The sequence below is a fragment of the Grampus griseus genome, assembly GCF_964374135.1.
Source record: "Grampus griseus genome assembly, chromosome: 9".
NCBI lineage: Eukaryota > Metazoa > Chordata > Mammalia > Artiodactyla > Delphinidae > Grampus > Grampus griseus.
Window position 1 is genome coordinate 4,655,429 of NC_139003.1, and position 18,495 is coordinate 4,673,923.

Below are 18,495 nucleotides of genomic sequence, written 5' to 3' on the forward strand. Positions count from 1 at the left end.
GGACGAGAGCTGGCCCATCGCCGAGTGACTCACAGACCCCAGCTGCTTTCTCCTGCGGGCCCGGCCTCCCGCCAACAGCCGCCTGCTCGGGGTGGCCCTGACCGAGTGGATTTCATTCTCAGTCAATGAGCTCCATCACAGAGATATTCTTCACTAGGTGACAACACATTTCAGGCAAGGGGTGGTCACCCATTTAGTATACTAGCGCTTTGGGTCTAAATCAGTGGCCGCGGGCCCGGGCGAGGCAGTGCGGTGTCAGACCCGGTGTGTGTTCTCTCTGGTTCAGCGGGTGATGTATTGGAGTCAGGCTGATGAATCTGCTTTAGCAGATGATCTATTTCCATTTCAAGCCAGTAATTATGTTTTAATGTGTGATATATCCCTTTCTGGATGACATGCATTAAATCCCTAATAACTGTGTATTTATTTCACCGCGTTATGTATGCACACAGCCATTAATATACATTTCGACGTTTAGCGCATCCACTCTACCATGCCATGTATATCCCTGACTCTCTCTGAAGTTTAGAAATGAATGGCATCTCATAAAACACCACTTCATTAAGAATCAACAGGAATAAACCAACCAGAAAAATTTTTTATTGATGAAGGTTGAACAGAGAAATATCAAGTTCACTTCTCACAGGAGAACGAGACAATGAAATCTTTCCTGGGAAATTCTGGATGTCAGGAATGCACTTCATCTTGTCAGCGGTAGCACAGCCAGGAAAATAGATAGCCCGCTGTGAATCACTGCCCAAGAAGCCCTCACATCTCAACAGCTGGCAGTGCCTCTGTGTCAAACTGCCTTGATATTTCCATTCCTGAGCAGCCTTTTTGTAGGTAAGTCCTGCATTCCAGTCCCTTCTGGAAGCCCTTGGGTGTTGAGCTTCCGGAATCCTCTCTTCCCCATCACAGCTGGCTTCCCCAGAGCCGATGCTGTGATGGAGTCTGAGCAGGGGTACCTGGCAGGCATGAACGCCTGTGGAGGGCACGATGCTGCAGAGTTGCCCCACGGGGCCCGCTGGCCAGCTTCCACATCCCTGCCCCACATGGAGGTGGTACCCAGGACGGCAGCTGAGGCAGCTCTGTGGGCAAGATAGGTCCTGAAGGCCTCCCAGCATCTGGGGCTGCAGGATTCCCCCCCACGAAGGGGGACCGGCTGGCCACCTCCACACCCCCCTACAAAATACACAAAATACACCCCAGCTCCACTCCCTCTAATGAGGCTCTCTCCAGGAATTTCTCCAGCAATTCCCTCCCCTGTTGACCTTGTCATCTACAAGGAGAATGCTGCAGATGCTCTCCTAGTGAGTGGGATTTAGATCAAGGTCAAGCTAAGGTTTCCTGACAAATGCCATATGATATCACTTATATGTCGAATCTAAAATATGACATATGGGACTTCCCTGGTGGCACAGTGGTTAAGAATCCTCCTGCCAATTCAGGGGACATGGGTTCGAGCCCTGGTCCAGGAAGATCCCACTTGCCGTGGAGTAACTAAGCCCATGCGCCACAACTACTGAAGCCCGTGTGCCTAGAGCCCGTGCTCCGCAACAAGAGAAGCCACCGTAATGAGAAGCCCGCGCACCGCAATGAAGAGTAGCCTCCGCTCGCCGCAACTAGAGAAAGCCAGCGCACAGCAACAAAGACCCAACGCAGCCAAAATTAATTAATTAATTTAAAATAATAAAATATGACATATAAGTCATATTTTAGACCTATCTATGAAACAGAAACAGACTCACAGACATAGACAACAGACTCGCGGTTGCCAAGGGGAAGAGGGGGTGGGGAAAGGATGGATTGGAATTTGGGGATGAGCTGATGCAAACTATTATATGTAGGCTGGATAAACAGCAAGGTCCTACTGTATAGCATGGGGAACTATGTTCAATATCCTATGATATAGCATAATGAAAAAGAATGTATATGTGTATAACTGAGTCACTTTGCTGTACAGCAGAAATTAACACAACATTGTAAATCAACTAGACTTCAATAAATTTTTTTTTAAATGAAGAGCTTTTCTGCTTGTTCCCCAGGAACGTGCCATTCCCAGGTACCCCCAGTCCTGCCTGTCACCGAAGAAAGATGTGATCGCTGGGAGGAATGAAGAAAGAGCTCCTGTGAAAGCAAGTGCAACCCTTTGCAGCAGAGGGAGGGTCCCTGGGGATGGGGAGCTGGCTGCATACGTGGGGGTCACCCGAGCCTTCACCTTCCCTTGGAGGTCTCGAACTGTGCCTTCCTGAGGTCGTGGGCTCCCGGGACAGAAATCCTTCCTCCTCTACCCTCAGGCCAGGCTCCCATAGCACTGCTGGCACACAAGCCCGACAGCTCTTGGTTGCTGGCTTGCCTGTGCCTTGTAGGGTGTGGGCACATCCCCAGCCTCTACCCACCAAGATAACACCCCCCAACCAGCCATAACAGCCAAAAACATCTCCCAACGTGGCTAGATGTCCCCCGAGGCAAGACTGTCCCTGGTTGAGAACCACTGCTGTAGGCGTATTGTTATCAAATGGAACATAGCCAAAAGTGATTTTAAAAAAACATAATAATTATGGAAAATATGAACAGCATGAAAATAACCAATCTGAAAGTCTAGATTTACACTCTAAGTACCTCATTCAAATCCTCCAAGAACTGCACGGCACCCAAACAGCCTTCTTCCGGGGCAGCTGCCACCAGCTCGGGCTGCACAGCCTGGCGGGGTCCCTCCTTCCAGCTCCATCTCCACCCACGGGATCAGCAGATTCCACTCATCTTGCCGTTGCCATAAAGAAATGCCTACTTCCCAGTTCCTGCAAAAATAAAATAGGAGGAAGAGGCGAAGAAGGAGAAGAAGAAAGAGGAAACTATTAGAATCATTTCAAAGATTTTAAAGACATTTCAAAAACAGTTGTTTTTGTTTGTTTGTTTGTTTGTTGCGGTACGCGGGCCTCTCACTGCTGTGGCCTCTCCCGTTGCGGAGCACGGGCTCCGGACGTACAGGCTCAGCGGCCATGGCTCACGGGCCCAGCCGCTCCGCAGCATGTGGGATCTTCCCGGATCGGGGCACGAACCCGTGTCCCCTGCATCGGCAGGCGGACTCTCAACCACTGCGCCACCAGGGAAGCCCAAAGACAAAGGGTTTTTTTTCATTTGAATGACTCATCATCCCCATCACCTTTAGACAAGTATTTTCACTTTTATACATTTCTATCCAGTGTGGGCCACGTGTATATTTTTCAATGACTATATATCAACTACATGTAATTTTGTAGCCTGATTGTTTTACTTAACCTTGTATTATAAGCCTTTTCCCAAGATGCAGTATAGTTTCAGAATTATAAGTAATCATGGTTAGCAATATCTCAACAATGGCAAATCAGTTAGGAGAAGCTCGGTTTCGTTGTGATTAGAATCAATTCCAGACTATCCCAATGAGGTTTATCCTGTGCTCACTCCAAGTCCAGTGAGGGTCTGGATAGCTCACTCACTGTGACACAACCTGACTGTGATATCAGAGTCCCTGCATCAGGGGAAGAGCCCATGGAGAACCCCCAGCAGCTTTACCTGCTCCCCCCAGGTGACCCAGACCACGTCTGCTCCCAGCCCAGCGGCCGGGATTAGTTATTGCCATGGGGCTGGGAAACATTTCCTGTGTATCCAGGAAGAGAGGAAGTGCTGAAACTTCTGTGCGCCCTGATGGTATGTAAGGTACCGTTAGTAAACCGTTCACTCCCATTGCTGAACTTTATTTCCAAAAGCCAACGTTTTATAACTCAAACTCCCTAGTCCTCGTAGGGGAACTCTCAGTTACTTAAATCCTTGATTGCAAACGTCACTGATCGTCAGGGGTGAAACTCAGAAGGTGGTTCTGTTATAGCCAGGTTGGGGACCACGACATTTAAGTCACAAGTAGTTTTCAAGGCAAGGGTGATAGATGCCTCAATTTCCAATGATCTATGACAGGGGTTCCCAAGCTCAGAGCTCTGGATCCTTGCTGGGAGCCTGGGAAATCATTACAAGGGGCCTACAGATCTGTACTCAAACCAAGCATTGATTGAGCACTGAATAAGTAGTAATGATTGTGCATACAATTTGGGGAATATATGTGACGCTACTGTGACTTACAAAATATAGATGCACTAAACACATTCCTACAATATTTCTGACTTTATGAGTTGGCTCAAGATAGACTATATCAGTCAAAGTCCCAGAAGGAAATAAATGGACACTCAAAGGGGGTGATTGAGGAGTTTACTGAGAGGACTATTAATCCAGGGAAATCAGGAAAAGACGGTGATGCTCCCCAGAGCTAGGAGGAGTGGAGAGCCTTCCACCTCTAGATGAGGGGGCAGCGGAGGGGCTGTAGCCAGTCGCAGCTCCACAGCTGAAGGGGTCAGAGAAATTAGCACCACGACCTCATCCTCCTCCGGGCTCTCCCCACCCCCACGGGGAGCCTAGGACCCAGGACCTGGTGAGTCAATATAGGGCAACCTCTCAGGGCTCAGAACAGATGGAGAAGGCCAGAGAGTGTGTCTGGAGAGGCAAAGAAGAACTTTGGCACTGATGTTAAACATTCATCTGTCATTATGTGAGCACCTACACACTTCTTTACGTTAAAAAGTGTCCTCATACCCTGAAGAGCTGGGAAGCATTGAGCCACTTGCCAAGCCCAGGTTACCCCTGTAGCACTCATTCTGTGATGACTCGGACAACAGAGCCATGTCTCTCAAGGAAGGCAAGTTGTTCTGCAAAATTCCATTCACCGCAACTTCCTTTAATCCATCCCATTATCATAGCATGCTGTGTTAGCCAGGATTCCCTATAACACAGCCTGAGCAAAGATGATGTGCTCACGTTTGATTGCAGGTGCAACCTTAAGGAAGCAAGAGCGACAGGGAAAGGAGAACGAGGTAGGGAAGAGGGGAAAGAAGATAAAAGGTCATGCTTTTCAGAGCTGGCTACACTTTCACGAAAAACACACCTAGTTGCTTAGTCATAAGAGATGTTATGGGAATGTCTAGAACCTCTGCATCTCGGAACCATTCATCTGGGAAGGAAGTGGGAGGATGCTGGCTACTTGCATGTACCTTCCCTCGTTGATCAAAGTCATCCCACGGGGCATTTTCTCCTCACGCATCAAGGCTGTGTCACCAGCACTTCTGGGCAGCCACGGGGGAAGACAGATCTCACGCCCACAGCCTGGCACCTCATCAGAGTTCTGAAGTGGGGGAAGGAACCAAATTCTCTATGGATCCATTGGTCAGCTCCAAGCCTTGGATGTTACCTGCCCCTGTGCCCACTATCACAGGACAGGAAGAGAGATACCTATAGCCCATTGATAGACGACCACGTGGCCACCATCACCAGGGAAACAAATCTCAGCCCTCTCATTCTTCCTCTGCTGCAGGACCAAGACAGAGCATCACCTGGACCATAGAGCTGATGCACCCAAGGCCAATTCTCTTGACACTCCCATTCCATTCTCAGCACCCAAAACACATTATCATCATGCACTACCCAAGCAAAGACTATAGACGTTCATCATTGCCTAGAGAACTCCATTTTCACCCAAGATGTGTGTGGGGGTCTATGTGATATATCCGTGTCAGTGGGTCCCCAAGACTACTCTCGAACTTGATGATTCACTAAAAGGACCCACAGGACTCAGGAAAAGCTGGTATCCTCGTGGCTATGGTTTATGATAAAGAAAAGATACAGATTAAAACCAGCAATAAGAAAAGGTCGTGGTTGGAGGAACCAGCCCCAAGCTTGCAGGTGTCTCTCCCAGTGCAGTTACAGGGGAACACACAACTCCCAGCAAGTGTGTGACAACACAACGCATGCAAAGTGTTGCCAACCAGGGAAGCTCACCTGTGCCGTGGTGTCCAGGGTTTTATCGGGTCTGTCATGTAGTCCAGGCAGCACACCTACAAGGCAAAGAACAGCAGAGATTGCCAGCGAACTACCAGCAGCCAGGAGAGGGGCCTAGAACAGCTTCTCCCAACCAGCCTCAGAAACCAGCCCTGCCAACACCTCGAGCTCAGCCTCCAGACCTGTAAGACAGATCCTCTCGTGTAAGCCACCCTGTCCACCTAGCAAACCAACACAGCTAGGATGTCTACTGCAGGGTCCCCGCCTTGGACAGATGCTTTTTCTCATATAAAGTTTTCTCCCTGTATGAGTTTCCTATGGCTCCTGTAACAAATTATCACAAACGGTGAATTAAAACAACACACATAGCTTCTTTTACGGTTCTGGAGTTTAGAAGTCAAAAACCAGGACTGGGTCAAATCAAGGTGCTGCTAAAGCCATGCTGCATCCCTGGCTCTAGGGGAGAATCTTTCCCTTGCCTTCTCCAGCTTCAAGGGCTCATTCCTTCTGGAATGAGCCACAGCAACTGCCTTCAGCGTCAAAGCAAGCAGCATAGCACCTGCTTCCACTGTCACGTTGCCTTCTCCTGCAACCTAAGAGTCTCCCTCTGGCTCCTTCTTACAAGGACGTTTGGGATACATTTAGGGTCCACCTGGATTATCCACGGTAACTGCCCCATTTTAAGATCTTAACTTAATCGTATCTGTAATGTCCCTTTTGCCATATAAGGTTAACATCCACAGGTTCCAGGGATTAGGAGCTGGGCATCTTTGGCAGGCGTTATTCAGCCTTCCACACTTCTCCCCTGAGCTTGCAAGGAGATTTTATTATGGATTAAAGACCTAAATGTAAGACCTGAAACCATAAAACTTCTAGAATAGAACAGAGGCAGAACACTTTTGGCATAAATCATAGCAATTTTTTTTTTTACCTGTCTCCTAAAGCAAAGGAAATAAAAGCAAAAATAGGGCTTCCCTGGTGGTGCAGTGGCTGAGAGTCCGCCTGCTGGTGCAGGGGACACGGGTTCGTGCTTCGGTCTGGGAAGATCCCACATGCCGCGGAGCAGCTGAGCCCGTGAGCCATGGCCGCTGAGCCTGTGCGTCCGGAGGCTGTGCTCCGCAACGGGAGAGGCCACAGCAGTGAGAGGCCCGCGTACCGCAAAAAAAAAAGAAAAAAAAAAAAAGAAAAAAGAAACAAATGGGATTATGTTGATTTTTAAATGCCAATCTCACATTCCTGGGATAAATCCCTTTTGGCCATGATGTATTATATATTTATATATTTTTAGATTCAAACTGCTAAAGTTGTGTTAAGAACATCTGAGTTCATCATGTCTATTGGTCTGTGGTTTTATTTTCTTGTATTGTCTTTTTCTGGTTTGGGTAGCGATGTAATACTGGACTTTGAGAATGATTTGGAAAGTATTCTCTCCTCTTCAGTTTTCTGAAAGTTTGTTTAGAATTGGTATTACGTCTTCCTTAAATTTTGGTAGACTTCACCACTAAGGCTATAGTTTCCTTTATGTGAAGGTTTTTAACTACAAATTCAATTTTTTAATAGACGCAGGGTGATTCAGTATATCTACTCCTTCTTGGGTGAGTTTTGATAGTTTGTCTTTCAAGAAATTTACCCATTTTTATCTAAGTTGTGGAATTTGTGGATGTTTTTGGCATAAATTGTTCAAAATCTTCTTTTATCCTTATCATGTAGGATATTTCCCTTTTATCCCTGACACTGCTAATTTGGGCCTTATCTCTTTATTTCCCAATCAGTCTTGCTAGAGATTTATCAATTTGGTTGACTTTTTCCAAGAAGTAACTTCCAGTGTCATTGATTTTCTCTCTCGCTTATCTGCCGTTTCCATTCTTGTCTTTATTGTTCCCTTTTCGTCTGCTTAGCTGGAGCTTCCCGTGCTCTTCTTTTACTAGTTTGCACGCTAGGAAAAATCACGGATAAAAACGTGACTTCTGCACGATATGGAAAACACTCTTCTGTCGGCCGCTTGCACTTTGTTCATTCATTGTTACAGCCACATGCTTTGCAGCAGAACAAAAGATATTCCCTGCCAAGGCGGACAAAGTTTCCTTTAAGGTCAAATTGGACATGCTCTATGTCTGGTCATTATCAGCCTCCATCTTCAGAGAATTTGTCCTCATTACCTACCTATAACCTTAAACCTAGATTAACTCAAGATCCCCTTAAACGTTTGTTAGAAGAAATCTTAGAATATGCTTTTGCAGAAAATCATGCCTGTCCCCTTAGAGTTAGGAACAATGTTTGCATAGAAAATTGAATTCACTTACCAACTTGCTATAATTAACCCAGTAACTTTGACCTAACCGATCTCTTCCAAGTAACATTGCCTCTATATAAACTGAATCCATTCTCTTGCTAGCTTACAAAATCTCTCATATTACAGGTCTAGATCTTTCTTCTTGCCAGCTATGCAAGTAAAGTTAAAATGGAAGCGTGAGCATTCATTTTGGAAAGCAGTGGGAAATATTCTTCACAGCTCACGCCTTGCCAACAGGCCCCTGGGAGAGGCATTCGGATCGGATGGTAAAGAGTCCTCCACTCGTTGGGCAGTTTTCATTTAAGCTTTGGAATCCTCTGAAGCCCGTGCACGTGGGCTGATCTGCGGGACGGCAGGGAGCTGCCCGGGCTGCAGTGCTTAGGGCGCGACAACACTCCTGGGTGTGCCCTCACCCCTGTGAGACCCCCTGCTCCTGTGGTCCCCGGCTCCCTGGGATTCCCGGTGCTGCGCGGTGGGACTGGCTTCTCTCCTGTCCTGCTGCCTGCCTGAGAAAAAGTCAGGAGATCATCAGGAAGCTCTGGTTCCAGGAAATTACACAAGGTTTTCTCTTTGCTTTAAATTTGATGTTATAAAGAGATGTGAGCAAGGAGAAATCAATCGGGCAGCCTTTGCCGGGAGTCAGGGGGCCAGGGAGTCACGTGATGAGGAGACTGTGGCCTCATCTCTGCTCTGTGGGTGCGTCGGAGCTGCAAGGAGTCACAGCACCATCTCCTTCTGCAGCCCAGCTGTTTTTTTGAAGTACAGTTGATTTACAATGTTGTGTTAATTTCTGGTGTGTAGCAAACTGGTTCCGGTATATGTATACACACATTCTTTTTCAGATTCTTTTTTTTTTTTTTTTTTTTTGCTGTACGCGGGCCTCTCACCATTGTGGCCTCTCCCGTTGCGGAGCACAGGCTCCGGACGCGCAGGCTCAGCGACCATGGCTCACGGGCGCAGCCGCTCCGCGGCATGTGGGATCTTCCCGGACCGGGGCACGAACCCGTGTCCCTGCATCGGCAGGCGGACTCTCAACCAACCACTGCGCCACCAGGGAAGCCCTTCAGATTCTTTATCGTTATGGTTTATCACAGGATATTGAATACAGTTCCCTGTGCTATACAGTAGGACCTTGTTGTTTATCCATTCTCTGTATAATAGTTTGCATCTGCTAATCCCAAACTCCCAATCCATCCCTCCCGCTCTCCCTTCCCCCTTGGCAACCACAAGTCTGTTCTCTGTGTTTACGAGTCTGTTTCTGTTTTATAAATATGTTCATTTCTGTCATATTTTAGATTCCACATATAAGTGGTATCATATGGTATTTGTCTTTTACTCTTTCTGACTTGCTTCACTTAGTATGATAATTTCTAGTTGCATCTATGTTGCTGCAAATGGCAATATTTCATTCTTTTTTATATTCCACTGTAGATATATACCACATCTCCTTTATCCATTCATCTGTCAATGGACAATTAGGTTGCTTCCATGTCCTGGCTATTGTGAACAGTGTTGCTATGAACATAGGGGTGCATGTGTCTTTCTGAATTATAGTTTTGTCTGGATATGTGCCCAGGAGTGGGATTGCTGGGTCACGTGGTAGCTCTATTTTTAGTTATTTCAGGAGCCTCCATACTGTTCTCCATAGTGGCTGCACCAATTTACATTCCCACCAACAGTGCAACACCACTGTTTGATGATGTCATCGTGATGTGTCAGTGATGTCACAGTGGCCCTTCTCTCCTTCGATTCCCCCTTCCTTTCTCTGTGATGTTTTCCTTCGTCCACCACCAGTCACCCCCGTCTTCCCCAGGGTCGTCTGTTTCTTTCCAGCAAGCCCTACAGGCCTCTACAACCAAAGGAAGCCACACGCACATTTCTTTATCCCTTTCATTTTATAGGGAGCACCTCTGACTAAAGGTTATCGAGCGCTTACAATGGGCCAGGAATGTGCACCTTTTGAATTCTCAGACAACCCTATGAAGCAGCAACGATTAGGACCTCCATCTGACAGGTGGGCAAGTGAGGCTCAGAGGAGGGGAAGTAACTCACCGAAGATCTCTTGACCAGAAAAGAAAAGGTTGGAATTTGATCCCAGCCCCACTCCAGAACCCCACCTCTTAGCGCCCACACTGTGCGTTATGCATTTTCCTTGTCACTTAATGTATGCTATTGTTACAAATAACAGTGGGAAATGTTATATTGATTGTTAGTAGAAACATGCAGAGGGACACACCTAGGACCGCCTCACCTGCCATTACTTTTCATGGGAAAATCTGCAATGTGTGGCTTTCCAGGAACACGCCTGTCTCCTAAAGCAAGGGCCAGCTGTGTCTGCGTTTCAGCCCCATGGCCACCCTGCAGGTCAGGGCCAGCCAGGGCCCTGTTACGGAGACAGACCCGGCAACACTGGACTGTTGGAATAGCCAGGCGTTGGCTGACACGGCACACGACAATTGAAATACAGAGAAACCAAGCCAATTCGCAGTCGGGCTGACGTCCCAAGTCACCATCCTGATGTCATAACCCCAGATCAGAAGGTCAGTGTTGCCCTGAGTCTGTCAGACGGCTAACTACCCACCTTGCAACATCCTCGGGGGACAGGGGACAGGTGGGTTTGGAAGAAAAGGTGATGGAGAAGACCTGGAGGAGGTAAGCCAGCCAGGGCCTGGGGTGGGGAATGTCAGGGTCGCTCAGGGCATGGGGTCCATCGAGAGAAGCCACCACGTTCCACGTCATTCATAACAGGCCACAAACTCACAATGGGGTATGACTGCTCCCCAAAAGTAAGGGAATCCATGGACTATATTTTTGGAATGGTGGTCCATGCCTGCTTTGAACGTGACCTCCTGGAATACGCGAGCACTTAAAAGCAGGCCCCATGCATGGGGGACACGCTGACCCGCCCACAGCCAGGAGCCCGGTGCCCGGCCACCCAGCGAGGGTCCAGGAGCTCCGGCTGGGCCAAAGCTGGAGAAAACCCTCCCTTTCTTCACCACATCACCACGAGCCCCTCAACCCCGTCCTCCCATCCCCTGCCCCGCAGCTGCCTGCAGATTCCCCAAGGCCCATCTCCCCACCCGGAGGGTGGCAGGGCTCGACCTCCCCTGGGCACCTGCCCTCCCCCGTTCCCTCCCCTACCAGCCCTGCCCCTCCTGCCTCCTGAGCAATCACTGGTTCCCAGGACACATCCCTCACCACCAGGTGTCCCGAGGCCTTCTCCATCTCACACCACCACATTCAGATCGCCTCCTCCCCCTGCCGACCTCTGCTTCCCCCATCACACTGTCCCTCTCCCTCCCCAAAAGTAGAAGCAAATACAGTGATGGGGACTCAGGTAACCTGGTGGCCAGTTTTAGGGACATAAATAAAATAACGAATCACAAGAGGGGGCAGTGGGAAACATGCTCTTCGGTGGCCTTGTCGGGGGGCAGGGGGAGGGTCTCTGAAACCACCTTCTGAGTGACAACTGCCCAGTGACTGAGCGCTTTAACCAGGTGACTGTAGCCAGACACATGATCGGCTCTAATTTTATTCCCGACATACTTCATGGGGAGAGAGAGAATAAATGGTCTGATGAGAATCTTTGCACCAAGAAGCTGTTTGTTCTCAGAATCTCTTCAGAGATTTCCAATAGAAAATGCTAGAAGGATGTAATTCTACAAGGAAGCTGCACGGTTGTCTTATCTGAGAGCTGGTCAAGTAGATGCACAGTCTGGTCAGAAACACAGGCTCTGTGAGCTTCTCTGATACTGCCAGTGGTCCCCAGGGTCCCGGGGCTGCGGGTGATGGATGGGGCGGGAGCTAGGCACACACGGCTGACTTCACTCCCGCGCCTGGCCTGCCCTCCCAGCTCGGCCTGGCTGCTGCTTACAGATCCAGTTCTGAGTAGATCATCCTGAAAAACAGCTTGAAACCAACACACCGTCTGCGGCTCTAAACTGGAAACTTTGGACAGAATTTAATTTTTTAAAACAGTTTAGGGGCTTCCCTGGTTGCGCAGTGTTTGAGAATCCGCCTGCCAATGCAGGGGACACGGGTTCGATCCCTGGTCCAGAAAGATCCCACAGGCAGCGGAGCAACTAAGCCCGTGCACCACAACTACTGAGCCTGCACTCTAGAGCCCATGATCCACAACTACTGAGCCCACATGCCACAACTACTGAGCTCATGTGCCACAACTACTGAGCCCACATGCCATAACTACTGAGCCTGCGCTCTAGAGCCCACGAGCCGCAACTACTGAGCCGCGTGCCACAACTACTGAAGCCCGCGTGCCTAGAGCCTGTACTCCGCAACAAGAGAAGCCACAGCAATGAGAAGCCTGCACACCTAAATTAAGAGAAGCCCGCGCACCGCAACGAAGAGCAGCCCCCACTCTCCACAACTAGAGAAAGCCCGCGCGCAGCGACGAAAACCCAACGCAGCCATAAATAAATAAATTTTTAAAAAGAAGAAAAGAAAACCATTTAAGTTACACTGGCAGACAGTTGCCAAATGTCTGCAAGAAAACCCGCAACTTATCCCTAAAGCTCCACACACCCCTCGCCTTCGGCAGCTGCCCCCCACTCCCTCCCCCTCCCGTGGGGGAGATCTGTGGGGAAGCCCGGTCCACGCTGGGTCCTCGCTGGGGAGCCGGGTGGCTCAGCCCCAAGCGGGCTCCCTGAAGAAGGCGGGGGAGGGGCTGCACAGCACAGAGCGCGCGTTAGAATCACAGATGTTAGACGTGGTTTACTTTTTTCCACCAGAAAAGATGTCATTGACTGCAGGCTTGACCAAGAAGTTTCTTTTAATTCTGGAAAGGACACAAAAGAGTGATCTGGGTCGTGCTTAAGAGCTTGGAGCAGAGGCGCTGAGCACGGGGCCTCCAGCTCCGGAGAGAAATTAAGGTCCAAGGGAGGGACGTCCTTTATGAGGGAGACTCTGGCCGTGCATGTGCATCTGTGGGCAGAGGCCAGGCCGGCAGCCTGGCAGTGCTGGCCACCCAGACTCCGCTTCTCTCTTCCTGGGCTTATGGGTCACGATGCTGACCTGTTACAGGAATGAAATTCCACACGTCTCTTGCATGGTTTGGGGAAGCATGCATACGCTCTTGCAAATTATAGGGATTTAGGCATAGATATAAATATAGACCAAGACACCCTCAAACATGGGGCAAAGGGGAAAGAAGGACTTCACACCCCGCCAACTGTTGGAGATCAAACTGGGTCCTCCCTGAAACGCGTATTTCGGAGCCCTGACCCCAGTACCTCATGACGTGGTATTATTTGGAAATAGGGTCTTTACAGAGCAAATCAAGTTAAAATGAGGTCAGCAGGGGAGCTCTCATCCAAGATGGCTGGTGTCCTTATCAAAGGCGGAAATCCGAACACAGAGTCAGACGTGCATACAAGACAGGCAGACATGCATTTATGTGGCGATCAAGACCCGTGTCTACAAGCTGAGAAGAGAGAGGCCTCTGAAGGAACCAACCCAGCAGACACCTTGATCTGGGACTTCCCACCTCTAGAACCAGGAGACAAGAAATCTGAGTTGTTTAAACCACCCAGTCTGTGGTAGTTTTTTGTGGCAGGCCTAGAAGACTGATACACTGGCATATAATAGGCCCTCAATAAAATCTGAAGATGAAATAAATCATATAATGGTAACTACTTGGAAAACTCCCAAAAGGGACGGAACCCCCAACTACTACGTAATCCTTTTTCCTCCCTCCTGGAGCAAGTGACACCAACAGAGCTGATGGCAAGGTCCACCCAGGTGCCAGCCTTCTCCAGGAAGACAGGCCCTCATCCAATGGAAAATACGAACACATGCTTATCTCCTAATTACCGGCCCTGAGGAAGGAAACCCTGCTTGCATGCTCTTTCTGATATATACAGATTAGAGAGAAAAGAAAGCGGTAATTGGATTTCTCCAACATCGACAATCTCTCCCGAGAGATTAGGGAGAGATGCACCCTTTGTGCTCCGAATAAGGTAAAGAGGTTGTCCTTGGTTTTCACCTCAAGTCTCTAATGGCTAAAAACACGACAGAAATGGAGAGAACCCCTCTGTGGTGTTGCTGGTGAGGGGGCCAGGCTTCTGTCTGCCCGTCCTGTGAGAAAGCCCCTCTGCCGTTGCTCTGTGTGCCTCTGCGTGCACCCCCAGGGCAAAGCACTGCTCAGACAATTCTTTTTTAAAGATTTTTTTTTATGTGGACCATTTTAAAAGTCTTATTGAATTTGTTACAATACTGCTTCTGTTTTATGTTTTGGTTTTTTGGCCACGAGGCATGTGGGATTTTAGCTCCCCGAGCAGGGATCGAACCTGCACTGTCTGCATTGGAAGGTGAAGTCCTAACCACTGGACCGCCAGGGAAGTCCCTGCTCAGACAACTCTAAGTCACCCCCCCCCACCAGAGGCAGGGCCGAGAAGCAGAACAAGCTGGAAACTCTCCGACCACTGCCCTTGGTAGAACATATAGGGCCTTCCAAACACATGAGCCAGTTTCTATATCTTGGTGTCTTAAAATTTCTCTCTGTGATTAAAAGAAGTCAAAGTGTGATCTGGTCCAGAGAACAGAGGCAGCCTCAAATATGGCGCACCCTAGAACAACTGGCATACCCTATGACCGAGGCATACCTTATAACCACTGGCACAACCTATAGCCAGTGGCATATCCTATGACCAATGGCACACCCCATGACTGATGGACTTACAGGGGCTGTATAGGAATCCACAGGAGAACGTGTGGAGTTTTGTGATACACACCAGGGGGTCTGGTAGCATTAAGGAAAGGAGACATCCATTCACAGGAGATGGCATCCCAGTTGTATCTTAGAGGCCTGGAGGCATTTGAATCGGCAGAGAGGAGCGATCTGGACCTCCAGCTCTCGGTGGGAACCCTGCCTTCCCACCCCCAGTTGACGCTGTGCTACAATAATGGCCTTTCTTGCAGAGAAATATGCTCACATTCCTCTGCTGCTTGCAGTCCTACCATGGCCTCCACTGGCTCCAGGGTGAAGCCCCGAGCATGGCAGCCAAGGCTCCATGGGTCCTGCCTGGTCTCTCCACACCCGTGCCGGGCCATCCCAACCTCTGGCTGCAGTGCTCACCTCCCTCTGCACACCAGTCTCTGTGCCTTTGCCTCTTCATTCCAGGCCACCTGGGGAACTCCTACATCCTTAAAAATAATAAAGTCCCATTCAGATTGATGTGACCACCCCCCCCAAGAGGGGAAAATCCTCTCTCCCTATTTTCTGGCATGCACACCTCTGCACTAGCAGACCACACACCTATCACGTGATCACAGGGCTGTCTCCTTTGTGAAACCATAAGCCACTTTGTCAGAATGGGTCCTGGGAGGCCAATTCTGAGATAGAGATAGAGATGGAGATGGGGATGGGGATGGGGATGGGGGTGGGGGTGGGGATGTGGTGGGGGTGGGGATGGGGATGGGAATGGGGTAGGGGTGGGTATGGGGTGGGGGTGGGGGTGGGGACAGGGGTGGGGGGTGGGGATGGGGATTGGGGTGGCGATGGGGGGGATGGGGGTCGGGGTGGGGGTGGGGGGGATGGGGGTCGGGGTGGGGGTGGAGTTGGGGGTAGGGGTGGGGATGGGGGTGGGGGGTGGGGGTGGGGTGAGGTGGGTGTGGAGTTGGGGCTCAGGGTGGAGTTGGGGATGGGGGTGGGGGTGGGGATGGGGTGGGGATAGGGATGGGGGTGGGGGTGGGGATGGGGACGGGGACGGGGGTGAGGGGGTGGGGATGGGGATTGGGGTGGGGATGGGGATTGGGGTGGGGGTGGGGATGGGGTGGGGGGATCGGGGTGGGGGTGGGGGTGGGGGTGGGGGTGGGGTTGGGGATTGGGGTGGGGACGGGTGGGGGGGGTGGGGATGGGGATGGGGGTGGAGTTGGGGGTGAGGATGGGGATGGGGGTGGGGATGGGGATGGGGTGGGGATGCGGTGGGGGTGGGAGTGGGGATGGGGTGGGGGTGGGGATGGGGATGGGGTGGGGATGGGGTGGGGGTGGGGGGTGGGGATGGGGTGGGGATGGGGGTGGGGAGGGGGGTGGAGTTGGGGATGGGGTGGGGGTGGGGATGGGGCTGGGGGTGGGGCTGGGGGTGGGGATGCGGTGGGGATGGGGTGGGGTGGGGATGCGGTGGGGGTGGGGATGGGGATGGGGATGGGGTGGGGTGGGGGTGGGGATGCGGATGGGGTGGGGGTGGGGGTGGGGATGGGGATGGGGTGGGGGTGGGGGTGGGGATGGGGATGGGGGTGGGGTGGGGATGGGGATGGGGGTGTGGATGGGGGTGGGGATGCGGTGGGGATGGGGTGCGGTGGGGATGGGGTGGCGGTGGGGATGGGGGTGGGGCTTGGGGTGGGGATCGGGATGGAGATGGGGCTGGGGGTGGGGATCGGGATGGGGATGGGGTGGGGGTGGGGATGCGGTGGGGATGGGGATGGGGATGGGGACGGGGGTGGGGGTGGGGATGGGGGTGGCGGTGGGGATGGGGGTTGCGGTGGGGGTGGGGATGGGGGTGGGGATGTGGATGGGGTGGGGATGGGGTGGGGGGATGGGGGTGGGGATGTGGATGGGGTGGGGATGGGGTGGGGATGGGGTGGGGCTGGGGGTGGGGATGGGGTGGGGATGGAGGTGGGGGTGGGGTGGGGAGTGGGGGTGGGGGTGGGGGTGGGGGGGATGAGGGTGGCGGTGGGGATGGCGGTGGCGGTGGGGATGGGGGTGGCGGTGGGGGTGAGTATGGGGATGGGGTGAGGATGGGGATGGGGGTGGGGATGCGGTGGGGATGGGGGTGGGGATGGGGGTGGGGATGGGGATGGGGTTGGGGTTGGGGAGGGAAGGGGAGAGAAAGGAAGGGAAGTGGAGGAAAGGGGAGGGGAGGGGAGCACTGTCAAGAGGGAGGGGTCAAGCCGGATGCAGTCTAAAGAAGACTTCAGCTGACCCTGCGTGGAGGCTGTGAGCCAGGGATCACCCTTCAGAGTTGATCCAAGTTGAAGCCAGAGAGCAGTGACTCTGTTACCTCCCTCCCCCCACTTCAGCGAGTCACTGGAGGGGGAGTGGGCGGGAGAACAGGGGTCCATGAAATGGATGTGACCTTGGGGAGGCTGCAGCCCAGGCATCCCCATAGGGGCTGCCGGCTGAGAGGTGTCTGCTGGAGCTAAGACCTCCATCACTGGGGGCGGGGGGGAGGGGGATGTATGTGGTGCATCGCAGCATCCACCACACTCCCTGAGGGAACAGTCCAACTCTCACTCATTACTAGGCACACTATCTCTAGAAAGGGCATCTAACAAGTTCTATTATCTTTAGGACAATAGAACTACTACTCCATTCTGCCGTCCAACGTGTCCCCTGTGGCCTCAAGGAGCTTTGCGACCTCTTATCTCCAGTGCTAACCACAGCCTGCTGGTGATGAAGAACCTTCCAATTTCTCCAGATCGCCAAGGACAAGACTGCACAACCCAAGGGCATAGATCAGGCAGTGCTGTATGTATTTGAAAAGCCATAGCTCTGTGCCTAAGATGTGTATACAGCATAAGGTCCATAGAATATAGCCCACTAAATGTTCTGGTTTTCATACTTAAAACCTGGTATGGATTAGATGCTCTTTTGAAAGAACTTCAGTTAAATCTGCTGGTCAATCTTAGACTCCTATGAAGACAAGTGAAACAGCCAGGTGGGATCACAGTCCTATACCTTGGCGCACTGGTCTGTTCTCTGAGAAGCGGTGTTTGCGTTCTCAGCTCTCCTGTCAGATAAAAACTGCCTTATGTAAAAGAAGGTCATTTCTCTACATCATCCTGCTGGTGGGGTGCACTGCGGCTCACCCCCAATCTCTCCAACTGAGAATAATGCCAGCTCCAGCACCCCACCTGGGCTCCCCTCCAAAATATTTCACCTGACAGCGAAAGCCCAGCCAAATACCATCTTTTCACTCTCATTTCTCCTCTGAAATCCTGCAGCATTTGTAGATAGATCAGAGGCTTAACCTCGATCACATATTAACGTATATAGTTTTCCTAATAAGACTACAAAATCTCAAGGGTCGAGAAGGTGCTGAATATTTCCTTCTGGGCACCTGCGCATTCAAGGTGAGATGGTAAGGCAGCTCCAGCCCATCAGTGCGGCGGTGGGCACCTTGGGTGTAGCAAGTGAAGGATGGGGTTTCTATGATCCAGGCTCACACACCACAGTGCAAAGCGGATGTTAGAAACGGGATGGATGGAGAAGGGAGAGGAGGGGGAAGCATCTCGGGCGGATGGAGAGGGGAGGGACCCTCCTGCCCTCTCTCCATCCCCACGCACCCACCTGTGCCCACTCCCTGATAACACTCACTCCCAGA

At 51.2% G+C, this 18,495-nt stretch overlaps 1 protein-coding gene across 4 annotated transcripts in view; it reads right to left on the reverse strand.

The window, feature by feature from the left end:
• Positions 1–747: 747 nt before the first annotated feature.
• Positions 748–18,495, reverse strand: part of ACTR3B (actin related protein 3B) — a 106,733-nt gene continuing 88,985 nt past the window's right edge. For 3 of the 4 annotated variants that reach the window (XR_014297202.1, XR_014297203.1, XR_014297205.1), the window contains 4 exons: positions 5,863–5,918; positions 5,079–5,209; positions 2,623–2,801; positions 748–1,088 (listed from right to left, as the gene is read on the reverse strand). The gene's annotated coding sequence lies outside the window, so the exon portion shown is untranslated. The remainder of the gene's footprint in view (positions 1,089–2,622; positions 2,802–5,078; positions 5,210–5,862; positions 5,919–18,495) is intronic. The other variant, XR_014297204.1, reaches the window with a different exon arrangement.